Raw genomic sequence first — 26,355 nt, 5'->3', positions numbered from 1 at the left:
CTAATCCTTTTTTAGACTTAATAATGTGCTTTGTCTACAGCAGATCTCAACAGTAATGATCGCAAAATAAATTCGCTGCAAATAATTCCTACTTTTAGGAAGCCCATGAGCTTTGGAAATGATTAATTTTATCTCGGCGGGAATATAATCAGATATCTTATCCCGAAGGTATTTTATAAAGATAACACGTGTGTAAAATCGAACAGAGACTCATATCTTCAAAGCAACAAATGACCTTTGATAATGATGTTTTTGGTGGGCACACAAGATCGAGTCATCCTACAAAAAACATTCCCACCAATAAAAGCGAAACAAGGAACAAAGTAGGTTACTGGAAGGAGAAAGTTTGAGCCCAGAAGAGCCGGCACCCAGCACCATTTTGCAGTTGATGGTGGATTATTTTTGTCCGAGCAAGATTGCCTTCTTACCTTGGGACACAGGGGTCCAGCGCCTGCACTGGAGATGAGACTTACCCAAAAAAACTGGGGAATATTTACCTATCTGCTGGTGACTTTGACTAAAAAAATAGATTTTTTTCACTGTTCCTTTTCTTTGTAGGAATTAATGTTTTTTGTACACTGACTATATAGAAGAGGCATTCATTGCGCACATCTTTAACTGAAATCACTTTACTATAATCCAATGAAAAGGAGGGGGGAGTTGCTAACGGTAAGAAATCCAGAGAAGGGGCTTTGCTTTATTATTTCTCCCGGGCCCTTAGCTCCTTAACCTGGCCTTGTCCACACACATACTAGCACACACATTCATGTTAACACTAACATACACTTACATACTCTAACCCCATACAGACACACACATGCTAACCCTCACAATATTTTACATAAGGTCACTTTTAGCTTTAGGCAGCAGTTAAAAAAGCTTTAAACATTATTAAACAGTCACCTACAGAAACCAGACAAGCCAGAAGGCTTGTTTTTCCCCTCAGAAACCTAATGGTGCTGCCACAAAGGATTCTGGGAAGACATATGCAAATAAGGATAATCATTATCACCCTTTGCCTCTATATCAACTTTATACAAGGATCCCTTAAAAACAATCACCCCGCCATACAGGACAGACTTTAGACAAAACTCAGGTAAGAGGAGTAATAGCTCCACTCATGGACGGCTGTTTTATCCTTCACGGGACTCATCAGCATGAGGTTGTGATACTGATAGTTGAGGCTTGGGGTGGCCAAGAAATATCATTACATAAGTTATGGTGAGTAAATGTGATGGGAAAACCCTTTCACTTAAATTTAAGGGGTAGTAGAAGTATTATTATTAAACACTCATCTACAGACACCAGAAGGCTTGCTTTTCCCTCAGAAATCTCATGGTGCTGCCACAACCACAAGGGATTCTGGGTAGGCGCATGCAAATAAGGTCAACAATTATCACCTTTTGCCTCTATATCCACTTTATACATGCATCCCTTGAAAGATAATTGTTGACCTTATTTGCATGCGCCAACCCAGAATCCCTTGTGGTTGTGGCAGCACCATGAGATTTCTGAGGGAAAAACAAGTTTTCTGGGTTGTGTGGTGTCTGTTTAATAATACTTCTACTACCCCTTAAAATTAAGTGGAAGGGTTTTCTATCACCTTTACTCACCATAACTTATGTAGTAAAACTTTAAATAAAATACAGTATATGTTAAAGCACTATTTGGTGGTTTCTAGATCAGTGTAGGTTGAAGAATATATGTTTTGGATATTTTTCCCTTTTATACTAGCTAATTTACATATAAGTAAATCTTTAAAAAATATTTCACGTAGATGAGCATGGCTTTCAAAAAAAGCCCCGGTCCCTAAGGGGTTAAATATTTTCGTCAGTCCTTAAAATGCTACATTTCTCAGTGTACCTCATAGTGTTTTAAACTTGTCCATTAATTAATGGAATATAAGGTCGGACCCTTTCTGTGCCCGACGTTTATTATAAAAAGCCATTAAATATACGTACATATGACGGCGCAACGCAACGATTCACCACGGACCCACAATTTTTAAAAGCTCTAAAGACCACAATATGGTGGAGATTATTATTATTTTTTAATAATAAAAATTAAGTGAAATTCTATGCTTTCAAATTCTACTATGCAGAAGTAATTACTGGTATTCCCCATGATATGGGTGGTTATGAAAGTGGAGCTCTCTATGGAACCCTAAGTAATTAATCACTGGCGGTTAGAGCCCTACGCCTGATACTAAATGCCATAAGAATCTTTATTCCATTGATGTATTGCAATTTTAATTAACCACATGGTGGCTCGACTGGCAAAATACATGCAAAATAAATCAAAATCAATTTGTCAGATTACAGGGTGAAGCAATTACTGTTAAAAAAAAAATCAGATCTCCCCCTGCCAACAAAATTAAGCCAGACAAGAGATAAAATATTCACATTTTTTTGTTATTTTTAAATGGTTAAATAGAAACAATTTGGGACCGGTAATTTTTTAACCCCTTAATGACAAAGCCCGTACATGCACGGGCTCAAAATGCATTGTTTTCAACGGGTTTAGGGACCACCCATTGTCCTTAAGGGGTTAAAAATGTGCTACAAAAGCATTATGAGGGGTTCCAGAGGAATAAATAAGATGATTTCAGCTGCATTCCAAATCTAAATTGTTTCTTCGACTAATTAAAAGAGTTCAGGGCCCGAATTAGTCTTTTTCCGCGGTGCCAGAAAGGCATGTTTCACGTCTCACCCGGGCCGTCTGTAGCCCAGAGCTTTCCCCCTCCCCTGGCAATGAGCTCTGGTAGAATTAATTTTAAATAACTTTTTAATTGCCGCGTTTATTGCTTTATTCTGCACTGAAGTGCGCAGGCATCTTGAATAAAAAAAAAAAAAAATTGAGATTCCTTGCAAGAAATTCTAAATAGGAAATAATTGTCCCCGAAATGAATTTTGTTTTCCCTTTTAACAAGTAACGGTTTACAAACAGCCCTATTGGTTCATCGTTATAAAGCATTTTTTAATTCCTAATTAGCGAGATTGCTCAGTTGAAAATACAATGTGCATTATACAAATGGCGGGTAGAATAATTGAGACGATTAGATTGTATTATTACGGCAGGTGACGTAAACATGGAATATTAAAACAGAATAATGGAATCATTAGACAGACTACTCCTAGGCTGGCAGGTCCAAGGGGCAGCTGAAAAAAGCAAGCAACTCGCAGATTCATTTGTGGATTAAGTTCTAACCCTAACTAATACTAACTCTGGTGGTTTGCCTGCCTGCCTGCCTGCCTGCCTGCCTGCCTGTCTGCCTGCCTGTCTGCCTGCCTGTCTGCCTGCCTGTCTGTCTGTCTGTCTGTCTGTCTGTCTGCCTGTCTTCATGCTCATAGGGAGTTACTTACCAGTGTAATATTCATTTGGCAGTTACCATGGAACGAGGTGAAAATGTGAATTCAAACACTGGAATCTCTAGCTGGGTTTCAGGGTAAGACACTTAGGTCTTTTTACAAAAAAGTTAAGTGGTCAATTGAGCTAAATCTTAACTCTACTGACCTGACCGGACTTCCGTTTTATACTAACAAACATGAAACAACTCACAGATTTACCCACCTGAAAATGATTAGGAAGGGATGCGACTTTGAATTTAGCGTGTTTCATGTGAGGGCATGCAAGTTCAAAATATACTGCTCCTCCCAATACAAATTATAATAAATAATAATACAATAATAAAAATAAATTATTTTAAAAATGAAGGGAGGTCCCCAGGATCCGCTAGTAACCAACAGGAGGACCAGTGATAGAGCTCCTTAATCCCCCCACCCTGTAACCCATTGGGGGTAATTAAAGTACATGTGGGGTTTATGAGCCATACTGGGTTAAATAATATAAAAAGAAAATCTGTGGAAGGAACAGATACCCAGCCTTTCCTAGTGTGCACAGGTCCCTGTAATCATTTAACCCATTTTATATTGTCTCTTTTTTGGCATCACATGTTGGCTGCTGTTCTTTAAATTATTCAGCTAAAGTACATTATAAATTATGAATTTTTATTATTTTCTTTGCTCTCATATTTTTTCTGACATTATTTCTCCAAGGAACAATAATAATAATTCTAGGGGTATAATGCTTACAATTTAGCCCATGAGTGTGTTGAATTATATTTTTTATTACCAGATAGGATGAGATAATCGGAGGTCATTTACCGACTTCCCTTTTCCATAGCCCTGGCCATTTATAGTTATTTTTTACATGCATTTAAAAATATAAATATAAATACATTATTTGGGATGTCTGTTTAAGCCACTTGATGAAGTATGAGCTGGCGAATGTTTTTCTCCCATTTGCATTTTATTTAATTTTTTGTTTGTTTTAATAAAAATATATATTTTTTTACATTTCCAACCGAGGAAAGCATGGTATCTCCGGCTTCTAATTATTTGCTGATTTTCACAAAGCTGGGTTTAAGCGGACGATACTGCGGATCAGCTCCAGACCAGATCATATTAATTAGCGCGACTAATTGAACGTAACACGGAGAGAACTTTATTTGACGCCCAAGTAGCTTCATAGGACTTAAGGCGCTTCATGTCTGTTCCTCTTACATCAACGCAACTGCTCTGTTCCAAGAGACTGAGTTACATTTAAATTTTTGGACTCAATACTTATTTTCTCTGAAAAATATATTTTTTAAATTGGTGATTTTTTTTTCATTCATATTGTTTATTATTTTAACTGTAAATGATGTTAACAGGAAGTTAAGACAAATTCTTATTTCTCTACTTTTTCCTTGATTTCTTTTTCTCCTCCCTCTTCTTTGATGGCGTTTGTGGACTTGAGCCATTTTTTTATTGCGTTTTGGGGGGGGGGTGTCCTAGGAGTTATCATAAGTCCCATATGTTATCTCTTTACCGCCAGGGGCAAAATATCACTGGATAATCACCGGGGGACGATGCAAACCCGTTCACTTACATATAACCAATCTGAATCATGGTCGGATTACAGATATGTCTTCAGACGGGTCAGATGAGATTTATATAGCCTCTCTCTCTCTCCTTTTTATCCCAAATGAGCCCCACAGGACGCATCTAGGATCCTCTTTCTTGTACTACCTACCGAGGCCTGGACTGGCCATTTGGCACACCAGATAAGGTCCGGTGGTCCGCTGGCCAACATCACTACATAATTACTACATACTAGACGTGCAAATGGGCCAAAAAGGATTCGCATAAATGTTTTGGTTAATTTTTTGTGGCCAATTCGTCTCGGCCAAAAATTTGGGTCGATATTTTGATAGAATTTTTCCACTAAAGGCAGGAAGTTCAAGTTTTTTGCAAGTCGTGCCCAACGTATTGACCCAAGAGACACTTTATATATATATATATATGAGGATTATTTTTTTTTTAAGTGAACTGCTGTATATAAGATGAATGATTGAAGGGTATAACACAGACTTCTTCAGCCAGGGACGGCTGTCATAGACAGGGCTGCACTGGCACTTTAAGGCCAGCGGCCAAATGATGACATAGGTGCAGCCGGAGGTTGGGTGTGTGCGGCTGTATGTTATGAATGCAGTCGGGTGTATCCAGCCAGTGGTCGCACAATTACCCCTGGGGTGTATGGGGCTGTGTTGGCCAGTGGCCCTGTGGGCATTCACCTTGTGTGTCAAGTGGCCAGCCTGGGGCTCCCTGTAGCCCCTGGGGCTCCCAGATTTAAAGTGCCCCTAAGGCTTTTTGTACAGAAGTGGGCTCTATGACGTTTTTGCTATTACCGAACACTCCCAAGGTCTTTGCCCATATTACACCGGCTCATATTTTGAGCTTGATTCCCTTTATTTGCTCTAAAATATTAATTCATTAGGAGTCGGGGCCCTGAACACAGATTGCGGGGGGGGGGCTGTGACTTTGTATTATTTCATTGAAATGAATGTTGCGTTTTTAAACAGAAGACGGGCGGACTGCGTGCCAGCTGATCCTTATGTGCCGAGAGCCGCTATCTTCCCGCGTCTGCCAACCGCTGCCAACAGAACAGCTTGGTAGAGTTTAGATTCCATTAGTAATCATTAAACTGTCCAAGAAAAGCAAGCAATGCGTTAAAAACCCTCATTTGTCAACATTCTGTTATCAAGGGTTCTGAAAGGCAAGCGATCTATAGAGAAATGCACCGGAGAATCGATTATTACCGTCCCAGAAATCTGATGAACTCTTTTCTTCCAAACTCGTTAACAACAAACCTCTAGGTCACAATAAATACATACAGAACTCGGAGGTCTATTCTTCAATTTCTCAACCAAAAGTCAACAAAAATTCCATAGGAACAAACATTTTTCCCCTTGAGTATAACCCTAAGTGTTGTATACAGTAATAATAATAACCCCCAGCGCTGTATACAGCAATAACCTGCAGCACTGTATACAGTAATATACCCCCCCAGCGCTGTATACAGTAATATAACCCCCAGCGCTGTATACAGTAATATAACCCCCCAGCGCTGTATACAGTAATATAACCCCCAGCGCTGTAAACAGTAATATAACCCCCAGCGCTGTATACAGTAATATAACCCCCCAGCGCTGTATACAGTAATATAACCCCCAGCGCTGTATACAGTAATATAACCCCCAGCGCTGTATACAGTAATATACCCCCAGCGCTGTATAAGTAATATAACCCCCAGCGCTGTATACAGTAATATAACCCCTAGCGCTGTATACAGTAATATAACCCCCAGTGCTGTATATAGTAATATAACCCCCAGCACTGTATACAGTAATATAACCCCCAGCGCTGTATACAGTAATATAACCCCCAGCGCTGTACACAGTAATATAACCCCCAGTGCTGTATACAGTAATATAACCCCCAGCGCTGTATGCAGTAATATAACCCCCCAGTGCTGTATACAGTAATATAACCCCCAGCGCTGTATACAGTAATATAACCCCCCAGCGCTGTATACAGTAATATAACCCCTAGCGCTGTATACAGTAATATAACCCCCAGTGCTGTATATAGTAATATAACCCCCAGCACTGTATACAGTAATATAACCCCCAGCGCTGTATACAGTAATATAACCCCCAGCGCTGTACACAGTAATATAACCCCCAGTGCTGTATACAGTAATATAACCCCCAGCGCTGTATGCAGTAATATAACCCCCCAGTGCTGTATACAGTAATATAACCCCCAGCGCTGTATACAGTAATATAACCCCCCAGCGCTGTATACAGTAATATAACCCCCCAGTGCTGTATACAGTAATATAACCCCCCAGCGCTGTATACAGTAATATAACCCCCAGCGCTGTATACAGTAATATAACCCCCAGCGCTGTATACAGTAATATAAACCCCCAGCACTGTATACAGTAATATAACCCCCAGCGCTGTATACAGTAATATAACCCCCAGCGCTGTATACAGTAATATAACCCCCAGCGCTGTACACAGTAATATAACCCCCAGCGCTGTATACAGTAATATCACCCCCAGTGCTGTATACAGTAATAACCCCCCCAGCGCTGTATACAGTAATATAACCCCCCAGCGCTGTATACAGTAATATAACCCCCAGTGCTGTATACAGTAATATAACCCCCCAGCACTGTATACAGTAATATAACCCCCAGCGCTGTATACAGTAATATAACCCCCAGTGCTGTATACAGTAATATAACCCCCCAGCGCTGTATACAGTAATATACCCCCCAGCGCTGTATACAGTAATATAACCCCCCAGCGCTGTATACAGTATTATAACCCCCCAGCGCTGTATACAGTAATATAACCCCCAGCACTGTATACAGTAATATAACCCCAGTGCTGTATACAGTAATATAACCCCCCAGCGCTGTATACAGTAATATAACCCCAGTGCTGTATACAGTAACATAACCCCCCAGCGCTGTATACAGTAATATAACCCCAGTGCTGTATACAGTAATATAACCCCCCAGCGCTGTATACAGTAATATAACCCCAGTGCTGTATACAGTAATATAACCCCCAGCGCTGTATACAGTAATATAACCCCCAGCGCTGTATAAAGTAATATAACCCCCCAGCGCTGTATACAGTAATATAACCCCAGTGCTGTATACAGTAATATAACCCCCCAGCGCTGTATACAGTAATATAACCCCAGTGCTGTATACAGTAATATAACCCCCAGCGCTGTATACAGTAATATAACCCCCCAGCGCTGTATACAGTAATATAACCCCAGTGCTGTATACAGTAATATAACCCCCCAGCGCTGTATACAGTAATATAACCCCAGTGCTGTATATAGTAATATAACCCCCCAGCGCTGTATACAGTAATATAACCCCAGTGCTGTATACAGTAATATAACCCCCTCCAGCGCTGTATACAGTAATATAACCCCAGTGCTGTATACAGTAATATAACCCCAGTGCTGTATACAGTAATATAACCCCCCAGCGCTGTATACAGTAATATAACCCCAGTGCTGTATACAGTAATATAACCCCCCAGCGCTGTATACAGTAATATAACCCCAGTGCTGTATACAGTAATATAACCCCCTCCAGCGCTGTATACAGTAATATAACCCCAGTGCTGTATACAGTAATATAACCCCAGTGCTGTATACAGTAATATAACCTCCCAGCGCTGTATACAGTAATATAACCCCAGTGCTGTATACAGTAATATAACCCCCTCCAGCGCTGTATACAGTAATATAACCCCCAGCGCTGTATACAGTAATATAACCCCCAGCACTGTATACAGTAATATAACCCCCTCCAGCGCTGTATACAGTAATATAACCCCCAGCACTGTATACAGTAATATAACCCCCTCCAGCGCTGTATACAGTAATATAACCCCCAGCGCTGTATACAGTAATATAACCCACAGCGCTGTATACAGTAATATAACCCCCAGCGCTGCATACAGTAATAACCCCCAGCGCTGTATACAGTAATATAACCCCCAGCACTGTATACAGTAATATAACCCCAGTGCTGTATACAGTAATATAACCCCCTCCAGCGCTGTATACAGTAATATAACCCCAGTGCTGTATACAGTAATATAACCCCCCAGCGCTGTATACAGTAATATAACCCCAGTGCTGTATACAGTAATATAACCCCCCAGCGCTGTATACAGTAATATAACCCCAGTGCTGTATACAGTAATATAACCCCCTCCAGCGCTGTATACAGTAATATAACCCCAGTGCTGTATACAGTAATATAACCCCAGTGCTGTATACAGTAATATAACCTCCCAGCTCTGTATACAGTAATATAACCCCAGTGCTGTATACAGTAATATAACCCCCTCCAGCGCTGTATACAGTAATATAACCCCCAGCGCTGTATACAGTAATATAACCCCCAGCACTGTATACAGTAATATAACCCCCTCCAGCGCTGTATACAGTAATATAACCCCCAGCACTGTATACAGTAATATAACCCCCCAGCGCTGTATACAGTAATATAACCCCGAGCGCTGTATACAGTAATATAACCTCCCAGCTCTGTATACAGTAATATAACCCCAGTGCTGTATACAGTAATATAACCTCCCAGCTCTGTATACAGTAATATAACCCCAGTGCTGTATACAGTAATATAACCCCCTCCAGCGCTGTATACAGTAATATAACCCCCAGCGCTGTATACAGTAATATAACCCCCAGCGCTGCATACAGTAATAACCAATACAGTTATTTCAGAACAGATATTCCGATTTTTATTGTTTCCCCGGTAAAAAAAAAAACAGTTGGGCTTTAAATGCAACTTTGTTACTTTTTGTGCCATCTGGATTTCCGTTTGTTGATTGCAGAAAGCAGCGCATGGTTTAAAATGCATTTGGCTAATTTTTCTGGATCTAAGAATTCACAGGTTTGTAAGTTACTTGTTAATCTCTGATAAGTTAAATGAAGTCTCAGCTGCTCTATTATGTATTTAATAAAATTTTTAGAGTGTGAATGAACAGGACGCTCTCCGTACCAGCTGTGCGTTGGAGGACGTTCAACTCAACGGTGGTCACCAAATGCAAAATGCGTTAAAATACTAAAAGAGGCTGTTAAGCGTCCAAAGGATCAGGGAATGACACACGGAGATTCTAATTCCTTTGTAAAGGTTCCAACAATCCTTTTTACTCTTCTGTGTGCGGGCAGAAGGACAATGGCGGACTTTGGCTCTGTGACGTACAGACGAGATCTGTTCGATGGCTCCATGATACCAAAACAATCAACAATGTACCAAGTACCTCGCAGTTATGGAGCAGTCTGGATAAAGTCGTGCCCATAGTGAGACATTAAGGAGCAATATACTTCTAACATTATGAATGATAAACAACCATAGTCGGCAATGCAGTCAATGAAGAGTTGAAAAGCCATCTTCAAAAGATCTTCTCATCAAATGTCCCAGAGCCACTAAAGTATCATCCAGCGGGGACCGATGCCAGGTAGAGGTCCTGCTGGTGGGATAGAGCAATCCTAGATGTGGTTGCCTTTTGGAGCTCAAGGTCATAGATAGTAAATGTATAACCTTCTCTGGTCAAACGAGTCTAAGAGATGGTGACCTCGTTCTTGGAAATTAGTTGCCCAAGACCACTGCCATAACAATGTATAACATATCTCCCAACCATTACCATTTTCAGTGGGAACTACCCTGCTGTTCAACCCAGCAACCCCTCTGGCAGTGGGAATCAACTCAGACTCCACTCCAATAGCCTATGAGGTCAATGGAAACTCAAAAGTTTAACCTATCATCGCCTATAGTCTGGCCCACCATCCCTGCGGTCAATGTCAGGGGGTATGGGCGATGGGTCCAGGGCAGGCCTTAGGGGTGTGCGACCTGTGCGACCGCACAGGGCGCCATGGTTGCAGGGGCGCCTGACCGGGACTTAGATTAAAGCATCGTTTTTTTTTTTTTTTTTTTTTTAAACTTTATTTAACATCATTGATGTTAAATAAAGTTTAAAAAAAACAAACGATGCTTTAATCTAAGTCCCGGTCAGGGGCGCCGAGCGGTTGCTCGTGAAGTTCTCGGCAACCGCTCGGCGCCCCTTACTCTCCGTGACTCCGTCGCGGTGCCAGCATCTCATGTTGAGCGGCGGACTATACCGGCGCTCAACATGAAATGCCGGCAGAGCGAGAAGACGGATGCCTCCCGCTCTTACCGCAGGACTCCGGCAACAAGGTAAGTGGGGGGGGGTAGTTTGAAGGGGCAGAGGGGGGGGTAGTTTGAAGGGGCAGAGGGGAGGGGTAGTTTGAAGGGGTAGAGGGGAGGGGTAGTTTGAGGGGGGGTAGTTTAAAGGGGCAGAGAGGGCGGGTAGTTTGAAGGGGCAGAGAGGGGGGGTAGTGAGGGGGGGCGCCAGAGGAGTAGTCCGCACAGGGCGCCACAACGCCTAAGGCCGGCTCTGGATGGGTCAATATCTCCAGCTTCATACGTACAGGTTCCCGGGCACTGCTTAGGGCAGGCAGTCTTTGGCGATGTTTGAACCCCAACTCCCATGCAAGCGGCTCAGCGTTGTGAAAATTATAGCCTTAAAGCTGCAAGACACCTGCTGGTTGCCTACTTTTAGGTAATATGGATTCCGTTGTCCTGCTGTTAATTTCCCTGTAAAAGATTCCGCGATCCCAAAAGGTCAAACTGTGACGTTCGATGTGCGGCCGGAGCCTACATGAACTGATGTTTCTCCTATTAATGTGTTAACTCCTTCGAGTCTGAAAGCTTTTCCTTTTCCCTTAATTTATTGTACATACATAATTAATACTAGATAGATGATAGATAGATGATAGATAGATAGATAGATGGATAGATAGATAGATAGATAGATAGATAGATAGATAGATAGATAGATAGATAGACGGATAGATAGATAGATAGATGGATAGATAGATAGATAGATAGATAGATAGATAGATAGATAGATAGATAGATAGATAATAGATAGATAGATAGATGGATAGATAGATAGATAGATAGATAGATAGATAATAGATAGATAGATAGATAGATAGATAGATGTTCCAATGTCCCAAACTCATCCAGCAAAGGACACACAGAAAGTAAATTTTGTTTATTTTAACCCCTATTTCATGGGGACTGGGATGGGGGATCAGGGGAGACAAAACTTAGGGTTTTTGCCTCCCATAGGGCAAATCTTCTAAATTTCACTATCCCAGGCGACTCTCCTGCAGGCGAGTGTATGTGATCAAACCTAAAGGTTCTGCATTAATAATGATGTGGGCTTAAAGTTTGGAATATGGCATTATTATGAGAAACCAATGGAAGCCTCTAATCAGCCGGAACATTCTATTAGTCGCTACAGTGATGATAGCTTTTCAAACGTTGCACCAGAATCATTTTTTTACGCATGACCCCAACGGATCCTTCAGTTACAACGGAGCAGCCGACATAAACCCTGATAAAAGTCCTAAAATGACTTTGGGGATGGCGGGATTACATACATTATCTGTGTGTGATTCTTGTATTGATCACTTACAATAAATGTCAACCTGCAAGTCTATCCCTTATCCCAAAGATCATTCAGTGCATGTATTATGTGCGTTATTTCAAGTTTTCCGATCTTATATTGGTTTTGCTGACACCTTCTGAACTCTTTATGTTAAATCAATTCTCTAGAATCTCACTTTTTTTGTCTTGGGAAATCCGCATGCGATAAACACTTATCTTCATATAAGAGGAAACGTCTATTATATTTAGGTGGAAAGAAAACAAGATTTGATCATAAAGTTGTTAGGATTCAATTATTAGCCTTTGCTACATCATTTCTATAAAATGCATTTTATTTAGGTTTTTTTTTTTATTCAAAGATTTAAAAATAAGAAAGCTGTGATTTAAAAAGGACATATTGGCCAAAAAAATAATTACACACTCATGCTAACACACACTTACACATACACATTTATGCTCACACACACATATACACATTCATACTCACATACACTTACACATTCATGCTCACATACACTTACACATTCATGCTCACACAAAAACCCTTAAACATACTTGCTAACACACAAACACTTACACTAACATACATACATTCATTAATAAATACCCACTATATGACACAATTTTAACACCGCCATGTCCAAAAAACATAACATACCCCATCACTACCATCTCAAATACCTATAAATACCTACCTCTATGTATATATACTTTTTTTGTTTTATGCACTGGCTATGTATAATTTTTTGGGGGTAAAACCTTGAAAACATATTTTTTTCCTTTTCAAATGTTGTAATATTTTAAATACTAAATGATGGTTTATTTATATATATATAAGGTTTCTAAAAAAAAAGGCATACCTGTTCAGAAAGATTAAAAATCAAAAATAATAATAAAAAAATAAATAAATAATAATAAAAATATATATATACATTTTATTTGTGCGAATTAAAAATTAAATCAAAAATTTGAATGCAAAATAGCATAAGTCCTCAAGGGGTTAAATTTATGAGCGATGCTAGTTAGTTACCATTGAGTGACAAATGGTTAAAATCCAATGTGTACATTGAAGCCACTGTGAAATCTGAAATGGAGCGCATTGATTTCACACTGAAGTATCCGGCAGCAAATCATGGTGTGCGACAAGGAGCGCACTGCCGGCAGCTTGGGTCGCAGCCAGCTTGGCTTCGGTACAATTATTTCAAATATTTCTAACGGGATCTTCAGTTCAATTAACTAACCTCACGGGATGCAAATAAATGATTCCCTGCACTTCCCTTTTTGACTTTGGAAATGCAAACTCTTTTTTTTGGACTCCAATTCAAAAATAAAGATAAATTACACAGTATAAAAACAGGATGTTTTATGTCGATATATCACCCCTTTTCCAAATATTTGACATTAACCCTACGTAATATTTTTTCATGAACCCCCATTTATGTATACATCACGTGAGCAGCCATTACTTTCTATTATCAGGATCTGCATGATTATTCCTCCCCTATTGTTAAGTTCCTGATTGGTTTACGCAGCCTTCCTAAGGGTGGCTTTGTAAACCAATCAGCAACTTAACAAGTGTTTGAATGCTGTATTGCAGCCTTAATTAACTTGCATGGGTCCTCGATGAGCTCTCTGTGCATAGGGGGTCTCATTATATCCCCCCACTAGGAACTCTCAGAGGGCCAGCCCTGGAGCTGACTAGTGGTCAGTAATAGTATGTCACGTGGCAGGAAAGGGGGCAAATAAATATCCATATTGCATGAAAGTGCATATGATAGCTGGAGCGGCCCTTGAAGTATAATTAGGGCCATATTAATTCATCTAAAATTTGTATTTCACTTTGTTGATTAATTAATTTGTTATTTTCTCCACTTTCAGGATGAAGTACAGCTAACAAATAAATGACTAATGATGAGATCTAAGTACCGACAATAAAAATAAAGAGTCCTAATGTCTTTCTCCGCTCTGATTTGTCACATCGCTATCTGCAGCAATGAATCATCAGACATCCAACTTATTTTATATCAAAACATGAAAGCGTTGTTATCGATGTAAATTGGTCTTTTGGGATGGAATTCGGTTATGGAAGCGCTCATAAAGCATTAGACGTTTTGTCAAATGACTGATTAATGACTTAATTATTAGAAGCCAGAGAATAAATTCTAAGAAACCCGTCAGATGTTCAGTCTTTACTCAAGATGCTAAAAAAATATAAAATGTGGGCCGTAAGCCTGATGATCTCATTCCTGAGATCCGTTAGCAGGGGTTAACAGGCATTAAAATAAACATCAGCAAACAAAATACAAACTTATTGGCTTTAATGAGCTTCTGCTGTGGCAACAACCTGCACCAATGTCAATTAGAAGGTTTTCATTGATCTTATAAGGTGCTCAGAGGTGCCGATTGTCCATTGAGTGATCTCGTTCCATGGTCATGTTGGGTGGAGAGACCAAAACGATTGTTTTTTGACCAACGCAAAATGTATTCTGCTGACTGGCAGCTGTTGTTGTTTTGGCCTCCGCTGCTGGTCTCTGCTTCCAGGCTCACTGAGGGCCAATGGGGAGGGCCGAGACCGCCTGTCTATCTAGCATAGCAAATTGGGTTAGTGCCACAAATCAGTAAAGGGACCTACTTGTCCCTTAAAGTCCACATCTCTCTCCGATTTGAGTGGGCAGAGGTGGGCAAGCCCCACGTGACAAATCACCAAACTAAGCTTGGGCCAACTCAACTTCTCAAGCTGTGTATGTGTCCTTCTAGACAAATGGTAAAGAAAGTTTAGACGAAGGAGGCGTCTCAGTGGACTGGGTCCAAGTCCAATTCTTAAACTCAACATTTCTGATGAACCAAAGAGAGCAGACACTAAGTTGAAGCTCACTCTGGCTCCACCAGCTCTCTACCAGCATCATTTCACTCCGATACACGGCTCGCTTACCTGGTGGCTGCATCCTGACCTCATTCATGGGCACCACATTCACGTCTTCCTAATACTCCCTCAATTATGAACCCCGGATACCCCATTACCTGCGACAATTGATAACTTTCTCAGACGGCTCCCAGTTGGATAATTTTTATTTTTGGGAAATTTCATTTAAATTACAAGCAGAATACATAAAGTGAATTATACTAATACCCCCCCCCCGAAATATTCATATTGATATTTTTTTATTCCCCATTAAAGTGCAGTGCTGAAAATATGTGATTTTGTTATTTTCTGAACAGGAAACAAATATATAGGTAATCTTTCTGCTTTTGGCTGAAGGCATTTCGTGTTCCTACCAAGCTTGTGGTGTTTATGAAATGCAATCAACAAACAATTGCGATGATGCATTAAATTCTCAGAACGATGATGCCAAAAATCTCCGCAAAGTTAAAATGCAAATAAATCAGTTTTGCCTTTGAGGACCCCCTGCAGAGAATCTGATGTCTTATAAAGAGAGCATGAAATGAATGAAAGGTAAAAAATAAAAAAAGAAGAAAATTCACAGATATTTTGTATTTTCCAGTACAGAAATATTTAATAAACTTTTAAAACATTTAGATCAAGAAAACAGGAGACAGGAGAAGCGTCACTAACCTTTGTAGGCAAATTTGTTTCTGTGTTACCTCAAGTGGGGACAAAATCTTGAATGATCGAGGGACCATTTTCTTTTAGTCTATTCTATACAGGAGCAGGGCCGGTAGGAGACGGAAATATTCGTGAACAGTGGTGGTAAGAAGCCATACGTAACCAGTAGAGATCACATGCCGCACTGGTCAGGAGCATTCCACTCTATGGTTAAGTTGCTGATTGTTGCTGATTGGTTCAGGCAGCCTCTGTAAGGGTGACGCAGGAGAGGAGAGAGAACTTTGGGACAGGGAATTGATTGGATAATATAGGTTGTAAGATAGGGTTATTGGATAGAAAAGGACAAAGGGAAGAAAAAAGTAGGAGCTCCAAAAGGGAAACAGGTATTACTTGAGACTGAATATGTGATTATAAAGAAAGTGAGAGAATGAAGTAAAGAAGAGAATGAATGAGACACGCACCCACTGGCTACCTTGTGGAAGGACTGGTTGGCTGCGCCTCCCTAGATATGACTCCTGGAGATGCCCCTGACCCATGGGGCACGTCAACTCAATGACAGGCCTCGTCTGCTGCGTCCCAACGCGCCGTACGCTTTAAATTAAGCAATTATGAGGTCCGTCTTACGCAAGCCCTGGTTATGTATTAACAGTGGAAGGCTGGAGAGCCGGCCATAAGATCACATCTGAGAAAATACTGTGTCATTTCACCGTTACAAGGGGTATTTGTTCAGAGGGGACGTTGGCAAGTTGTAAAAACGCTTCTCATTTACAGATCTGGAGCAGACGTTGTTGATCTGTTTGGTTATGTCACCCTCCAAACTGTGGTTTCCCTCAACTCCCGGGTCACAATGTTGCTTATTCTTCGGATTTCAACCGCCAGTAACATTTGAAGTTGGATCCAGAGACCCCAAACCACAATAAGCACATAAATCTTACTCTATTTTATATTTAAATGCCCTTTAAAGGGATCGTGTACAAACTAGACATTTTTTACATAATGTCATCATCTTATTCTATCGTCTCATTTTCTAAAAGGTTACATTTATATCAACAGATTACTGAATATTCATTAAAATATAGTTATTTTTTATATACAATATTTTCAGAACTCCAAGATATTTGGAAATACATCTAATACATTTTTTTAAAAATACATTTTGAATGAACAGAAAAAAAGGCATTCCAGAAGCCCACAGGGGGGCAGAATGGGCCCTGACTGAGATGCTGAGTAGGGCTAGGCCTAGCGGCAGTTAATGAATATAGAGGGCGGGGTTATTGGGAGGGTATATAAGGATGTATGCTGCAAGTGTAGGGGCCATTTTGTTTGTCACCTTATTATGTAGTTTGGCCCACCTTTGCTCTCTGTTTGTTGTTCAGGGTTCTAGTAGTCTTTATTTTGTCCCAGTCATGGGGCAGAAGCTTTCCAGGTATCTGAAGGTTTAATGCTGTGGTGAGAGCATTAGGTGGGACACTTTGTGGAAGGTTCCTGGTGGGTGGAGCTTGGAGCCTCAGGTCTCCTTCCCTAAGTTGATGGTACCTCGATAACTTTGCTTATGTTAATTATTTATGCTTTTTGGTAGTCATCACCCCGTTAACACACTCAGGTTTTACTTAAGGCTGCGTGGCAATGGCTGATGTTAAATTTATCGGCTGTGGTCTTTCCGGCCATTGTGTCTTTATCGTTATTTTAATTTAATGTACAGGCCTAGCATGGAAATTGAGGCGACATCCGTTATCATGTAGCCCCCTCCATTTCCTCACATTTATTGCCCCCACTGCTGATGGGTTGTTTAGTCTCAAAATGGAGGCTTTGGCTGGTCCTTCCATCCACCCCTGCTAGCAGGGCATGCAAGCAAAGACTCTCTCTTTGGCACTATTTACTCTTTGAGTAAAAATGGACACAGCGTATATTTTACTTTTTACAAAAGCCAATTACATACGTTATGGTGAGTAAAGGTGATGGAAACCCTTCCACTTAAAATTAAGGGGGTAGTAGAAGTATTATTATTAAACACTCATCTACACACACCAGACAGGCCAGAAGGCTTGTTTTTCCCTCAGAAATCTCATGGAGCTGCCACAACCACAAGGGTAGGCGCATGCAAATAAGGTACAAAATTAATCATCTTTTGTCATGAGATTTCTAAGGGAAAAACAAGCCGTCTGGTGTCTGTAGATGAGTATTTAATAATAATACTTTAAGTGGAGGGATTTTCCATCACCTTTACCCACCATAACTTATGTAATGGTATTACTTGTGCTTCCCCAAGCCTCGAGTATTAAGCCGGTATCAGAGCCTCGTGCTGACAAGTCCCATTAAGGATGAAACGGCTGTCCATGAGCGGTGATCTGGCTGCTGCACCTCTTCTGGAGTTTTGTCTAAAGGCTGTCTTGTACAGCGGGCAATTATTTTCAAGGGATCCGTGTATAAAGTGGATATAGAGGCAAAAGGTTGTAATTGTTGACCTTATTTGCATGCGCCTACCCAGAATCCCTTGTGGTTGTGGCAGCACCATGAGATTTCTGAGGGAAAAACAATCCTTCTGGATCGTGTGGTTGGAGGGACGCATTCTCAGGTAAATCTATAGGAAAAGTCAATTGCCCCCAAGGACAACCTGCCTCTGGAATCAACCCCAATGTCTACAACAATCGTATAAGGAGATTAGGAAGCTACTTTGGGCCCTCAGTGCCGTAGAGGCTGAAGGCGAGGAGGCTTTAGGTTTAAAATGGGTTCCTTAGCCCGTTATATCACTGGAAATAAAATCTAATTCATGCAAAATTATTCTTTTCATTGAGTTATTATTTTTAATAGACGGGAACCAGATAAATCCTTATTTTTTTTCTTAATGCTCGTAAAAAAATCCTAGATCCATCCCTCATCTTAACTTCCATTGAGATTGAAGAAAGCATCTTAATCCATAAACCGAAATCGGTCAAATTTACAGAAGCAGAACCCCCCCCACTCACCAGGGTCCTTCAGAGCAGATATAAGGACCACTGACACTAAAACGTGGGACTGACACTAACTCCAATTAGTGAAATATCTCTCCATGCCGACCAAATAAAGACCTTCTTTGCGACGAATAACCGCATGTATTTGGAAAGGAACAGGATGAGCTTTGATTCCCTTCCAAACGCGGCACAACGTTTACTTCTGTCCAGGGAGGTGTAAAAAAAAAAGAAAAATAATCAGAAAATATCATTAAATATGAAGCTTTGCTCAGTTATTTACCATCATCGGGATGAGGACGTTCTGACGTGCGTCGTAACATCGATATTAACCGAGGGTAACGTCCGTGACCTCCAAGGGTCAACGCCAAACGCAGTAGAATTAAATATATTCCTTAGTATCGGGATTGTGTTTCCAAAAAAACGCTATTTTTGTTTATACATTTTTTAATCCATATTCAGTGTTGGGATTGGCGCGCAGTCAACGCTACAAATGTATCCTCTGGAGGAACCGAACGGAACCCGTTAAAAAAAAAAAACCCCTCGTAGATCCTTCCATGAGAGATGATGAGCGGAAAAGGCCTCCACACAGATAACCATTATCCTTTTGTGCGATTTGCAGGATATAAATGATTTCTGTAAATTTTTCTGGCTGCGCGTCACAGGGAAATCGGTCAACAAAATAAAAATTTACTAGGTCCGCGTAATTTGGACTGGGCAAATACCGTGTTATTTGCAAATACTTTTTATTAAATCTCCCCTCTTCCTGCTGCTTCACAGTATGAATTTTTTTTTCATTTATAAGAAAATTCTCCATTTTTGATATTTTTTTATTTATTTTTTTTTAACTGCGTTGAGCTGGAAAATGGTCGATTTCGAACTGATTTTTTGTAAAAAAATTAATTAATTAATTAATTTTTTTAATGTTGATCTCTAATTTTTCCCGAGTCTGATTTCTTTACATTTTTAAACACCAATGTAATAAGTTTCCGAAGAATTTTATCCAGTAGAGAGGGATAATGGTCATGGAGTTATTGTCCTTAAGAATGATTTCCCCCAATGAGGGACTGGCCAAACTAAACAGGGGGCACTGGGTGTGTATGGTTGTCCATTGAAGCGCTGGTGGTTATTTTTACTTATTATATATATATTATAGCAGTACGTACCCCAATGAGAAAGTTCTAGAAGGGAAATGTGAGTTACGATGAACATTCTGTGCTGTTTTCCGCACAAACAGTTATTTTTGATGATTCGGCTCCGCGATGTTCCCGGTCCAGCGACCCAACCACAGCTTCGAATGAAATGTTTTCTCTTAAAATGAACCAAAAGCAGTTTATTTTTAATACAAAACCAACTGATTTTGGAGACAGTTTGTATTTTTTGTGTCACCAGAAAGAACTCATCTGGTAAACCACAGTTTGCAAACTTCCCCAATGCTACGGAGCGGAGACTCCAATAAAACAAACACGCAGTTCATCTTTTTTTTCCTCTTTATTTTTCCACTAAAAATTAATAAATCAAGTAAACATTCAACAGATACATTTTTTCCATATCTCACAACTTTTCATATAGCCAAACAATTCCTCTTTGGGTCCCAAAACCCTGAAGCATCCATTTAGTCTCCTGATGCCCCTCCTTCCTCCCCTGTGCCCCTCTTTCCTCTTCTGATGCCCCTTATCCCTCCTCTGTGTCCGACTTTCCTCTCCTTATGTCCCTCTTTCGTCCTATGTGCCCCTACGTCCTCCCCTGTGCCCTCTTTCCTCCTATGCGCCCCTCTTTCTTCTCCTGTTGCCTCTCTTTCCTCCTGTGTGCCCCTCTTTCCTCTCCTAATTCACCCCTTTCTTCCTATGTGCTTTGCTTTCCTCCACTGTGCCCCCTTTCCTCTCCTGATGCTTATTTTTTCTCTTATGTGCCCCTCTTTCCTCTCCTGATACCCCTCCTTCCTTCTCTGTGCCCCTCTTTCCTCTCCTTATACCCCTCCTTCCTCCTCTGCGCCCTCTTTCCTCTCCTCATGCCCCTCCTTCATTCTCTGTGCCCCTCTTTCCTCTCCTGATGCCCCTCCTTCATTCTCTGTGCCCCTCTTTCCTCCCCTGAAGGTTTTTGGACATGTTCCCATCAGTGATCATAAAGCATTAACCCCTAAAACCTCTATGTGTAACAAAACTTTTCTGAATTTAAACAAATACTCGCTTTATAGGTCACAGATACGCGCTATTAATGTTATTATTTTATGTGTAATGCGATGGTTCGAGTCTAACGCACGCTGGGCTTGTGCGGAGGAGTTCGGGGGAGAGATATTTTTAACTCTATTATCAAAATGTTCCTACTAACTGTTTTGAGGAAGAAAATGCGCTGACGTAGAAACACAAAACCTGCCTGTAGATCAGAACCGTCCTGCAAACCTTAATCAGTCGCTGGTCTCGTCTTCAGGAGCCGTATGTCTATCCCATGCATGTTTAAATCCTCTCGCTGTATTAGCCTCTACCACCTCTGCTGGGAGGCTGTTCCATGTATCGACTTCCCTCTTGGAAAAGTTGCTGTCCAGAGTTTCCATGATCACAATAGCCATCAATGTGTTTCTACTGATATTTCTAGATAATGGGTTTAGCAGTAGCAGAAAAAGGAATGTGTTTGCTACAAAGTAGCCGGGCTGCATTATTAAGTAACGACGAAACGTTCCTCCGCTCCCAGACCGCGCTCTGCGTGGACATTTTATAAAGTTACTCAGCAGAAGGCCGACGTTAAAAATAATTACTTACTGGTATTGCACATCTGCTTTAACTATTCACTCGAGAAACCAAACATCTGTTCCTGCGCTGGATTTAGTGTGAAATAAGCATAAAAAATAACCTGACAGGTACCGAGGGTGTAAACAGCAGAGCCTTAAAAACAACTGGAAGAAAATGTATCAACCTAGAATTACAATGACGGACGCGATGGAGCCCCTGCTCGTGAAGTTACCGAGCGGGTAACGAGAGGCCGTTTGTTACGTTTAGAAGAGTCGCCGGTTCTGGCTTAACCAGAAAAGGCTGTTGTTCCGCAGTAAGGGCTGTAAAGCTCTGGAACACACTGCCTATGGAAGTGGTGACCTCACCTATTGCCAAGGCTTTGGAGAAGAACCTCAATGTTACTCAGAGTACCCAGCATCGTTAATAAGATGAGGATCCAGGAATTTTCCTTTTTATTAAGTTCCTTAAAGAGTAGTGTTGCCCCCTTTGGCTCAAAGTAGATAAAGTAGTAGCTGCAGCTTGCACTTGGTCTGCACGAGGTAAGTGTGTAAGTGTAAAGTGTTAGAGTGAGTGTGTGAGTGTAAAGTGTTAGAGTGAGTGTGTGAGTGTAAAGTGTTAGAGTGAGTGTGTGAGTGTAAAGTGTTAGAGTGAGTGCGTGAGTGTAAAGTGTTTGAGTGAGTGCGTGAGTGTAAAGTGTTAGAGTGAGTGTGTGAGTGTATGGTGTTACTATCAACAGTCTTTTTTTAGCATGATTGTGGGGTTGAACTCCTTCCTATGTGTGCCGCACCTGTATATATAGTGTAATATATCGATATATTGTGTACTGTGAGCTACATGGGCTGTGAGCGCAATCTACATGGATTTACTAAGCGGGTCTTGGGGTTAATAGGCAGAATCTCAGGGTCACACAGTCTGGAGCCGACTCCTTTGCATTTTTCTCTGATTTAATGATATCTGAGCATCCCGACTGGTGCTTTTCTCCCTGCTGTATCACAAATGAAATCCCTGCTTGAATGCAGGTGACTTGATTCAGAAGATCGTCACCTCCTGACAAGTCATGGGTTTCCATAAGCACCTTTATTAGAGCCGTTTGGCCACTATTGTTGGCGAGTCCCTTCGATACGATGCACTTTTAAAGGGTTAAGATTTGGGAAGTCTCGGTAACGGTGTTACTATGTTACGTATGGCTGATTTCACTGAAGTTAACTCTATATTTAAAATAAAAACTTACTGCATTTTGCAAAAGTTTTAAAGAAGACCAAGAGACAAATCTATAAAGTACATTTTTTAATAGCTTCAACCAATTGAAAACATAGAAGTAGACATTTACAATGGCCTCGGGATCCTTGAGTGATACATGAAAATCGGGTGCACTGCGCATGCACTGTGAGTTTTACATATGTACAGAGTCATGATACACGGATCATAAATAATTCATTGTAGTGAATGTGTCAAAATAATCTGGGGTAAAATTAACAAATCAATCTAAAATCATTTTGTCGAAACACAGAATTAGCTCGGATTCCATCCTCCTTCAGCTCCCCTGCATTCTAACCATGACCTCTTCCTATGAGAAGTGCCGGGTATTAATGACATAGAGAGACAAACTAATTTCGTTTTACATGTGTTTATAGACTCCACTTCCCATGATCCTCTGGTCCCCATAACCTCCCACAAATACCCTTAGTCTTCTGGCTGGTGGAACGTTCAAGCAGCTCTCATGGACCATCGTAGACTGTGAAGGTCCTGCCATCGATGGACCTTTTTATCGATGGATTTGCCAAAATGGAAACCAGATACTCAACTTAAAGAGACTTAAACTTCATTTAACATGTTTTGTAAGTAGGGTTTGTTATCAATCTTGTTGGAACCAGGAGGCCAGAGCACAAAAAAATATATTGGAGCCCCATATCTGTTCAAAACTATTCTAGATGAATCCAAGAACCCACAATCTCTGTATCTCCAGCTGGCACGGGATACAATTTTAAGAATGATAAATCTTGAGGTTAACCTTGTGGAATTCCTGTCTCAGATAATCTCAAACCAATAAATACAAGATTTGTCAACATTCATTTTAAGATTATCTTCCTTAACGTATCTAATTTAAGTTCTTCCTGAGTTCTGTCCGCCATATTTGTTACGACATTTTTTCATGATGTTTTGGGAGTTACACATTATATAAGGTATAAGAAGTTTCATAAAAGCATTGAACTTGATACTTTGTTCTGTCTCCCCCGGTGGTCCACTTGTCCCGGTTCTCCGCAGGTGTAGTAGCCCTTGGTGTAGTATTTCCGCAAAGGGGCAGAACCTTGGCTCACACCATAGTAACCGCCTCTCTCCTATTCCTCCAATCGGGGGAGAGGATGTACGCCAAGGCTTCGCTGGGAAACGGCCAGGATAAAGCAGAGGAGAGCCGGGAGCAGTGGAGAGCTGGGAGAAGAAAAAGAAGAAGGAGAACAAGAAGCAGAGAAAAAAAGAAGAGGAGCTGTAGAAAAGGAGATGGAGAGGTGGAGACGTGTTTGTCAGAGAAGGTAGGGAGACATTGAGAGAGAGTGTGAGCGAGAGTGTGTGACTAAGAGTGGGTGACAATGAACTTAATTTCCAAATAAAAAAAAAATCCCTCTGAATTTCATTCAAACCAAAAGGTCTGAAAATGAATTGACCAAAAACAAATCAAAAAAATGCATCCAAATCGTCTTTGGTCCATGTCCTCAAGTCTAACCTTAACCCTTAACTCCCAACTACGCAGAGGCCAGAATCTCCTGTAGGAATCACTTACTGATTATACTTCCGCATGGGGCTTATTCACCAAAGAGCGACCTGCGGTGACGGGAATAATTCAATTTCATCAACCTTTCAATTTAATGTTGCATTGTGTAGTAGAACCTTGGCCTATCCTTCCCTGCATGGCTAATGAAACATTGAATCTCGCTGGAACCATTCTGTAATTAACCCCGTGTGTCTGAAAGGATCGCCGTCATTCAAGTGGAATTATTGGGCAGCATCTCACCAAGTTAGCCCGCCGGAATCTGGTGGTTTGCCATCAGTCGTTGGTATCTCGTTGGTAGCGGCTCAATCATCCAAGTGTTACCAACAAATACGCAAAAGGCAATACTCAGAATTCAAAGGGAAATATATTTATTGAAAGATCGATTCCTACAAATATTACCAACATTTTGACCTTTATCGGGGTGCATGTATAAAAAAAACAGCACAACTGGACTGTACCTCGATGAAGGTCCATGTCAGGGTCGAAAAGTTGGTCATCTTTGTAGGCGCCTAGCTTCCAATAAATATATTTTCTTTTGAATATTGAGCGTGTGGAGCCGTGGAGCCTATGAATATTTCCAGAAAAGACTAATATGATTATTCATTCGCTTCTACACCAAATACGTTATTCGCTGAGAATCATAGGAATATTCAACACTTAAGGGAACATTCAAAAACCCAGAATCTGGACCCATTATATTTAGAGACCGCCATGAGGTCAACGCAACGCATTGAAATAGTCAACAAAATCAATTTTTATTCCTAAGGAAGAGGCGATGACCTCATAAAACCCATCTTTTCCACGAATAGACAGAACCTTTGGTGAGTAGACTGCTGTTGACCCCATAACTCATCTAAGAACTAGAACTTTGCGAGCTAAACTGTAGTGAAATTTCGGATTCTCCCTCAAGATACCCGACGTGTCTGAAAATATCTAAAGAGGTTTTTTCCATAAATTAAATCAAACTCAGCGGAGAGGGTCAGACACAGGAATTTCCCCGTATAATATATATGTATATATATGACATATCGTTTGCATATGGTTTTACATTTGTCTTTAGTAGTTTTGCTTTAGCCAGAGTTACTTTTTTCCCAAAAAACATTTTCTTTTATTTTTAACCCAAAAACTGTAACACCGCATATTGTAAGAACATTTATCAAAAAAAAAACAGCATAATTTATCATTGCAATAATTAAATAAACATAGAATTTGACCAGTTTTGTTTTTCTGGTTTTTATTTAGGAGTTATCATTTGTTAACATGATTGGCAACGTCGCTCAGACGCAAAATATTTGTAATTTACCAAATCCCTGAAACCTTTCTTTCTAAGTCCTGTTATTATCTCACGGTGCCGTTACTCGTGGTTGTGAAGGACGTTGAGGGTCCAAGCGAACTGCGCTACCCAAGAGTTGGTAGAGCTGCGCAAACCTTTGGGAAAGAACTAAATCAGGCATTGTTTGGTATTTTAAATGCCCCAGCAACAATAATATACACCTCAAAAGTGGCGTTAAAGGGGGAAACAAGAGCTGGGACACATTTATAAAGAGCAATTCAGGTTCTAAATTTGGAGGAACCGAAAGGAACGTCCCATTGGCTTCAAAATCTCTCTTTCTGCTCAGAGGCGCTTTCTGAATCGTACGGTAATAACAAATATATCACATAAGGTAGACAGAAATCTGATATAATAACTTTTGATAATTCCCTATTTACCCAGATTTGACCATTATAAAGACGAGTCATAGTTGTTTTTATTTTGAATGCTCTACTAATTTCTATACTCTTTTTAATATCTAGATTTTATCTATAGGTGGAGCTGGGCAGGTTTAGTATTCGAAGGCTTTGGAGGGCTTGACTTATGCCGAGTCTGGGTAGGATCGGGCACAGCTTGGTAAATTCTGGGCCATACCAATGACTGAA

This window comes from Spea bombifrons, chromosome 5 (genome assembly GCF_027358695.1).
Source record: "Spea bombifrons isolate aSpeBom1 chromosome 5, aSpeBom1.2.pri, whole genome shotgun sequence".
Taxonomy (NCBI): Eukaryota; Metazoa; Chordata; class Amphibia; order Anura; family Pelobatidae; genus Spea; species Spea bombifrons.
Note: the sequence above shows the minus strand (reverse complement) of the source record.